The 8,349-nt window shown below is 38.8% G+C and overlaps 1 pseudogene; it reads left to right on the top strand.

The window, feature by feature from the left end:
• The window catches only part of LOC110433655, a 112,987-nt pseudogene continuing 105,251 nt past the window's right edge, over positions 614–8,349 (top strand).

The following is an 8,349-nucleotide window of genomic DNA, read 5'->3' as shown; positions in this document are numbered from 1 at the left end:
CCCAACCCTTAATTAGTGTAAGTAGTAATTAGCAAATTTTAAATGACTATCATAATAATTATAGTAGTCCAGGGATTAACCCCAATTATTAACATAGGATAGCAATCCTGCCAACACGGAATAGCCATTCCACCAAAACACGAGGTAGCAACCTCACCAAGTTCCATCTCCAAGTATCCAGTGAATCCAATTTGCTCATCAAATGAGGGTCTGGGCCGCTCATGACCGTGAGCACGGCGGATATATCAGTTTTATACTCTGCAGACGTTCACTCCAAGTCGTGATTCCCATTTGCCCGGGGTCATGACTCCCCCAAACACTGCCAAGGTGAGCAGGCAGGGTCTCACTACGAGACCTTTCATAGGGTCCAACTAATAGGATGCCACTCGTAAGTTTTTGCCGGGGCGCGCGGCAGCCGTGCCCATAGCAATGGGACCCCGAACTGACCGACCTCTTAATATAAATACCCAAGCTACTTCCTTACGCCTACCCAGAAAGTAACACCCTACCAGCGGAGGTCCTGATAATTAGTCAATCCAGAGCCATATAGCTTGGAGCTGCACTGTAAGTCCTAGGGGGCCGCTCCCTGACTAAGTCCTTACGGAGAGCAGAGATGGGTACGTCCGGCAAACCGGACCACCAACAGTACCCGCTCCCCCTGTCACCACCATCATCACGATGCTCGTAAGCATCCAACATCGCTATCACCGCAGTGACCAAAGATCCAGCATAGTTTAAGCATCAAGTTGAGTGAAGATTATTACTTGTTTAGGCATGTGTGTAAGATGAGTAGAGCAGCTAAGCAAAACCTAGTATAGCCTATACTACCCATATACATAACCCCAGGTGAACAATGAATAGTAAGTAAAAGTAGTCATGTCCTTAGGGTTTGCATTCATTGGACACATGCATGTAAAGTTAATGACATTAATGAGTAGGTTCAAAATGATCAAACGGTGTCTGCACTTGCCTTAATTCCCAGTGTATAACTGCTCAGAATTCTTTGGCATTTATCTTCCAGATCTCCATCTTCTGCTGCAACTGTCGGTCCTCAGCTCTTGGTCTTCGGCGCTAACAAACCACGCTTCTTCTACTCGTAGCAACCAAGCAACATAAACAGACAAACAAACAAACACGACTAAGGACATACATCATCCAAAAGAAAAAGTTTGAAAGAGAGCGCACTAAACGACACGGCTTGTTGCTACGATCGTGGTCACACAAGAACGATTGAGAACGGAACTATTCGTTAAACGAACACGGCTTTCGAGGTTCGAAGTGCAACGAAGAAGATCAACTATTTGCTTGATCTATTTTATTTGATGAAAAGAGGTGATAGACTTTTTAGAGAAACAACTCAAAAAGTGGAATTAAACAAATTATAATTATAAAAAGATGAAGTATAGTTCTAGTCATACTCTATTTATAAATAATTATAGAAATTATTTAAACTATTTTAGCATTCATAGCTTAGAGAATATAAAACGAGTGATAGCAACTTAATTAGAATCACTATTTATTTTCAAAGTTAACGGAGCAAGTCATAACTAACAAGGCATTTATGTTGATATTGTATAATTAATATGATTTATGAAAGATCGGAGATAAACCTAAACTACTTCAAATTCGAAAAGGCATTGAATAAATACTAATCACATTCATCTAAAATAACTTTATATGATCATATTTGAACAAGGCAAATTAATAATTGATAAATACACATTTAAGTTGACAAGTAATTATAAAAGGTCAATATTTTCATATTTGAGAAACAAATATGTGCAATCATTAATCAAATTATGTTTTATTTAGAAAGAATCTTTACAAACGTTATTTATGATTTGGAAACATAAAACATGCGACAAAAACTAACAAAAGCATTGATGGCTCGAGGTTGAACTGAGTTATATTAGAAAGGTATTAATGTTGGTATTAATCATGTTATAGTTAACTTATGAAAGACCTAACTTGCTTTTAATTACAAGGGGCAATAGATAAATGAGATAAGCACCTCAATTAGATATGAAGTAATGAATAGTGACAAAGATAATTAATCTGATAAAGATAATTAGATATTCTAGAGAGTCACATAATAAATATGATAATTAATCTGATCATCATAACTTAGCCACATAATAAATATGATAAGCACCTCAATTAGATATTCTAGAAAGTCATTAGCATGGTATTAGAACGAACTACAAGAATATTTCCTAAGTTATTCTCAACTATATAGTCTAGCATTATCATAGTTAGTGCAAGCATACTTAGCAATCATTGCGAGACAAGACTACGCCCATGCATAGTGATATTAGCAAGGTAAATGAGAAACATAGCAATCACTCCCCTGTAATAATATTGCTCTGCTAGCCCAATACACGAGAGGGGGACTATATAAGAATCAATGAAGCTGTCACTATCACGAACTACCCCACGATCTGGCATATTGGGTACAATCGCAGATAAATACGGTATAAGCACCACGCCTACACAATATCTATCATTTACCCATGGATCCGATGGATAAACGCTATACGATCCTAAACATGTATATAAATCCAATCTAAATAAGTCAAGTATATAACTATGATAAACTAAGAACAATATAATCTTGAATATAAACAAGTAGAGCAAAGTCATAAGCAATATATTGAAGTAGAACAAAGTCATATTCATAATATTGAAGAACAAAGATGATTAGAAGAACAATTAGAAAAACAATTAGAGAATTACCAAGAATCCTCTTGATAGATCCAGAAACCAATCGAAGATTGACTCCTTCTAGTTCTAATCCTATGTAGCTATGCTAATCTAGATGTCTAATTGATGTGGTGGCTCTAGGCTTGATCAGAGGCTTCTTCTCCCTTGAGGAATAATGAATTAGGGTTGAGAGGCTCTCTCCTCCAGGGGCCAGGGGGTCTTGTTTTATAGTCCCTTCAAGTGAATATGGGCCATTGGATCAAACCGACATTGATTGAACGGTTATCCTTGATCCTTTAGGTCGGTGGAGATCTTTCCCGAAAGAGAGTCCTGTTTGGACTCCAGGAGGGGGCGGGCGCCCAGTGCCTGGCCCCGTTCAGCCTCCGCTTCCTTCCCGTGGCTTCTGGAGTCTTATAGATGTAAGATAATTGCGCGGCACGTTGATATCTGTATGTAATCCCAACGTGTGGGCCTTTATTCCGTATTTCCTGATAACCCCCTGCAGAAATAGACAAACACCAAAACTCGTGGAATTCTGTCAGATAAAACCCTAAGTCTAGATGTTGATTTCATTTGGATCCTTTTCTTTGTTTATTTGATAATTAAATTTGATATTTAAGGACCGTCAACGAACTCCCCCAAGCTTACCTCTTGCTCGTCCCTAAGCAAGGATAGACTCTGTAATGGATCAGAAGTTGTTGCAATATCTTTAAAAATTGACGGTACACATGCTTTTAAATAAGATCTCATCTCTGAGTTAGAGTAAACTGTCAAGAGTTAAAACTTATTCATTTTACCTTTCACCATGGGACTTGTAACCGTCACTTCTGTCTTGAGTGATTAAAAGATAGAACAGTCTAGTCAAGTGCCATGTCTCTTATTCTTGATCAGCTATAGCTCTAGAGTTTTTGCAGATTTTCAAATAAAACTCAGAGATTCCTTGTATGACTCTCTCATATCTCTCTTTTGTGGTATTTCTAGATCCTTATCAAGGCAGTCATGGTATATGCCTTCTCTCAAAATTATATAGTATTTGTGGTATAAGGCATAGTGACATTGCCTTCTCTCTCACCCTACTCTAATAAGGTTTTAATATCTGGAGCTCATAGGTGGGAGATAAAATATACATACTTACAAGACATTTATTGTATAGTCAAACCATGTATCCAAAGAAACAAATCAATAAGTCAAATCAAGATGTGCATGTGTGGCGAATGAATGGTGTATGGTGATAATGGTGATAACAATGGTGAAAGTCTAATTCTACTTTTGCTCTTTTGAGGGGATACATACCTTCCTTTCTCTTTTGAAACTTTTGAAGGAGAATGAGATGCTCTATTTATTTTTTTCTTTTCTCTCAGGTGGGTATCTTGTACTTCTAATTCTACTGTCGGACACTTGTATATTTTTACCTCTCGTCTCACTTTTTCTTTTCTTTCGAGGTTCCGAGCACTTGCCCCTTTTTATTTCCTCGTATCTCTCTTTTTTTAGAGCACTCATCTCTTGAGATAATATAGCAAGTGGTAGTAACAATATAACTTGAGCATTTACTTCACACTGGAAAAATAGAAATATTTTTGGCTATTCTCTCCCGGATTAGGAGTAGAATATTTTTGGGTGGTTCTGGAGATGGAAATGAGTGGATATATGTGGATGGTACTTCTAGAGTAGAAGTAGCATGTGTGAGTGAACGTGTAAGTGAATCTTGATTTAATCACATGACAAGCTCCTAAGAGTCTACACAGCTTGACCACACTCAATGCTCATAAGCAGTAAAAAGTAAATGTGTGGCTCAAAGTCTAGCAAGCATGTATATATGGCTGTGGTAGGAATTTAAACTCTCATCATACAGGAACTCATCATGTAATATTTTAAAGATTTTTCAAAGATAAAATTCTCCAGAATTCTAGCATCTCTAGGAACAGATAAACAGCAGCTCAACCTTCCCATATCATATCCAATAACAACTTAGACTTCAGATCAAGTTTTCTTCCCACAAGTTTAGGTTTAGAGCAAGCTTTAAATCATAACAGTTATGTCTAAACTTGAGAGAGAACTTCAAATTTTAAAAATTAGGCAGAGCAACTATTCATCATATCCATGCTAGAGTTTTATTATTAAGATTCAGATTAGCATAACCACTTTATTTATTTATTAAACTAAGTAAAAGATATATATATGTATATAAGCATAAAATCTTTATTTGGTTTTTCATAGTTATGTATATTTATATTTTAATATAGTATAAGTATAAAGATAGATAGAAATACTTAGCGAGATAAATGGGGGTGCTCTCCCCCAAGCTGAATTCTGACGTATTTTCTCTTGATGTAGCTAGCAGGTGGCAGAGGTGTATTTGAAAGTCGGCAGTATTCTGACAACGATTAGAATATCCTCCGTCTGCTAGTCTTCTTGATTCTTGAATTCTGTGGAGCTCAAATAGACAACAAAGCTTTGTGGAACTGATTAAGTGTTAGCATAAATATCTAGCCTTTATCATGTTGACTCCTTAATAAATATTACTCTCCTATTTTTATATTTTCATTTTATAAAGTAGAAAAGAAATATTTATTTTATTTTTATGCCACCACGGTGAATGTACTTATGGGTTTTATGCCACTCGTATACTCACATGGGGCTTGCTATTTTTTAACATTTTTATTTTCTTTTTAGGATAGTATGAACATAATTAACTAAGCAAAATAATCGAAAGGAAAAAGATAACTACCAAGTTTACCTCTTGGCAGGGCGTTCGGTGTTTTTAAGTCCTCCGAACAGGACTCTCCGTTTTCTAGTTGTCCTGAGATTCGTTGGGTGGCGTAGTCGGTACTTCCGGCGGCGCCTCTTCTTCATGTATAGTTATCTTCTCTTTCCACACCAGACTCAGTGCTACAATCTCCTCTGGATAATTTTGTTTAAACTGTATGTCTTCTAACCTTACAACTTCTCCTTCATAGTCTGCCCATCCGTCCTTGATGATTTGCCTCCTCTGATTGCGGTTGCGTCGTTTTCTGACCTGCTTAGTGTTGACGGTCCTTAATGCTCACATTTAACCATCAACTAATCATGGAAAAGGATCCAAATGAAACCAACACCTAGACTTAGGGTTTTATCTGACAAAATTCCACGAGTTTTGGTGTTTGTCTATTTCTACAGGGGGTTATCAGGAAATATGAAAGAAAGGCCCACACGTCGGGTTTACATAGAGATATTAACATGCCGCGTAATTTTCTACCATCTAGAAGACTCCAGAAGCCACGGGAACGAACGGGAGGCCCATCGGGCCTGGGGGCAGAGCGCCCGCCCTACCCCCTTGGGTGCCCGCCCAGCTACAGTAACCAATCAGCTTCAACTTCGCAGATCGTGCTCCACCGACCTAAGGGATCAAGGAAAACCGTGCGATTAATATCGGTTTGATCCAACGGCCCAGATTCATCTGAAAAGACTATATAAGCAAGGCCCCCTGGCCCCTGGAGAGTATACCTCTTCTACAGAATCAAAGCTAGGGTTTCCATTCTTCATCCAAGTAGACAGGATCCCTCTAGTTCTTCTAGTTCTACCTCTAGTTCATCTAGATCTAGTTCTAGTTCATCTAGTTCTAGTTCTAGTTCCTCTAGTTCTAGTTCTAGTTAGTTCTAGTTGTAATCTAGAAAATAGGAAGAGAGAAGAGGAGAGCGGAGGAGGAGCCGGATCTGTCGGATCTTCCTCAACATTGTACTTTTGCAGCAACTGGTTCGTTCTTCATCGTTCTCCAGGTTCTTCAATTCATAATCTTGAGTTCTTTAATTACTTTTATTTACATTCAAGTTATTTATTGGATTTCCGCTTGCATCAAGTGCTCTAATCTTTGCAACATTAGAGTAGTAATTAATAGATTAGACGTGGTGTTTAGTCTTGCAATTACCTGGAATTGCACCCAATCCTGCGGATTGTTGTGGTAGCCTTAGGGTAGTGACAGCCCTAACAGTCGACGTATTCCACCTCGTTTGGATCGGTGTTTGTAGGACCGTAGTTAGACCTTCCTAGCCCCCTTCTCATCTCTTTCTGTGGTTACTGTTCTGATGTCCCAAAATAGATAATCTTGAAGTAATTCTTGATTCTTAGATCAACTAGAGAACTCTCAGGAAACTTCCTCTCATCCCACCAAAAATAATTATATAGTTATCCTTGGGCGATCTTGGATCTTAATTAGTACACTCACGTTCCCTGTGGAAAATTGATACTCTGGAATACTCCCGGGTGAAAGCTACATCGGTATCCGTGCGCTTGCGGATTTTTTTTCTGTTTGCGTTTAAAATACCCAACAAGCTTTCTCGCGCCGTTGCCGGGGAACGGTAGCTGTGCTAGTTTCGAACCAAGTCGTCCCTGTATCCATTTTCTTTTCCTTTTTTTTACCACACCACATGGATTTCACTCCTATCTATAAATTCTTTGCTCCAAAGGGCGAGTTATTAGAGCCACCACCATCATCACATCCAATTCTTACAAATGGCTACGACCTCGGCCCTGATTTAATAGCCATGATTCAGGAGCAACCCTTCTCTGGGCAAGTAGATGAAGATCCATACACCCATCTTAGAGAATTTGAGCAGTTGTGCTCTTGCCGATCTATTTCTGGCATGACACAAGAAACTCTTAAATGGAAATTATTTCCGTTCTCCCTTTTGGGAAGAGCAAAAAAGTGGTATGCTCATTCTGTAGGAGGCGTTAATGGAAGTTGGGATGAACTTCGGGACAACTTTTGTCTCGCTTTCTTCCCACTTTTTCGAATCGCTGACCTTAGAATTGAAATTCTTACATTCAAACAAAGAGAGAAGTAAACTTTAGGAGCAGTTTGGGCTAGGTTCACAAGCCTTAGCAATTCTGGTCCAAACCTTGCCCTGCCTGACCATGTACTGTACTACCACTTTTATCGTGGTCTAAACAAGGAAGCTGCTCTTCACCTCGACATTGCTTCAGGAGGCTCATTCACACACAAACTCACTGATGAGGGGAGAGCTATCCTAGAGAGAATTCTTGAAAATACCCCTTACATAGGCATTTATGATGAGTTTTCTGAAGAAGAAAAAGAAGTCGAGCCTGATCCTAAACCAAAAGATGAGGAACTTGGAACCGAGTTAGAAATTCCACCTGACCCATCTAGTAATTTGGTTGTAGAGAAACCTCCTGATAAGGGAATACAAAACCAATTAAGGGATGATGAACCACCACCTTTAGAGCATCCCTTTGAATTTGAGGAAGATCTTTTTGAAGATTATGGAAACACCTCGAATTTTCCTATCCAAACACAACCTCTAGCAAGGACCACTCAATCCATTCTAACAGTAGAATCTGTTGACATAGAACACATCAAAAGCCTTTCGGCTATCCTGAGTTACGAATGGCTAACAGAAGCAGAGCTGTCTCCTGAGGTAGCTCGGATCATCACTCCTTCAACCATTCTTCTATGCCAAATTAGAAGGTCCGCTAGGAAGGTCCACTACAATCCATATGTTGGGATAAATGTTATTTCCAAGGAGTTAGCTGACACTCTTTATCCCAACGAGTCCATAACCCCATCTCAAAAACTTTTACAAAGTCCATCTAGATTAATTCTAGAAAGCCATGGGGTATTAAGGGCAGTTCCTGTTAGAATCAAGGACTCTAGAA

Source organism: Sorghum bicolor, chromosome 3 (assembly GCF_000003195.3).
Source record: "Sorghum bicolor cultivar BTx623 chromosome 3, Sorghum_bicolor_NCBIv3, whole genome shotgun sequence".
NCBI lineage: Eukaryota > Viridiplantae > Streptophyta > Magnoliopsida > Poales > Poaceae > Sorghum > Sorghum bicolor.
The sequence above is the reverse complement of the archived record's forward strand: the minus strand, read 5'-3'. Positions and strand labels throughout refer to the sequence as shown.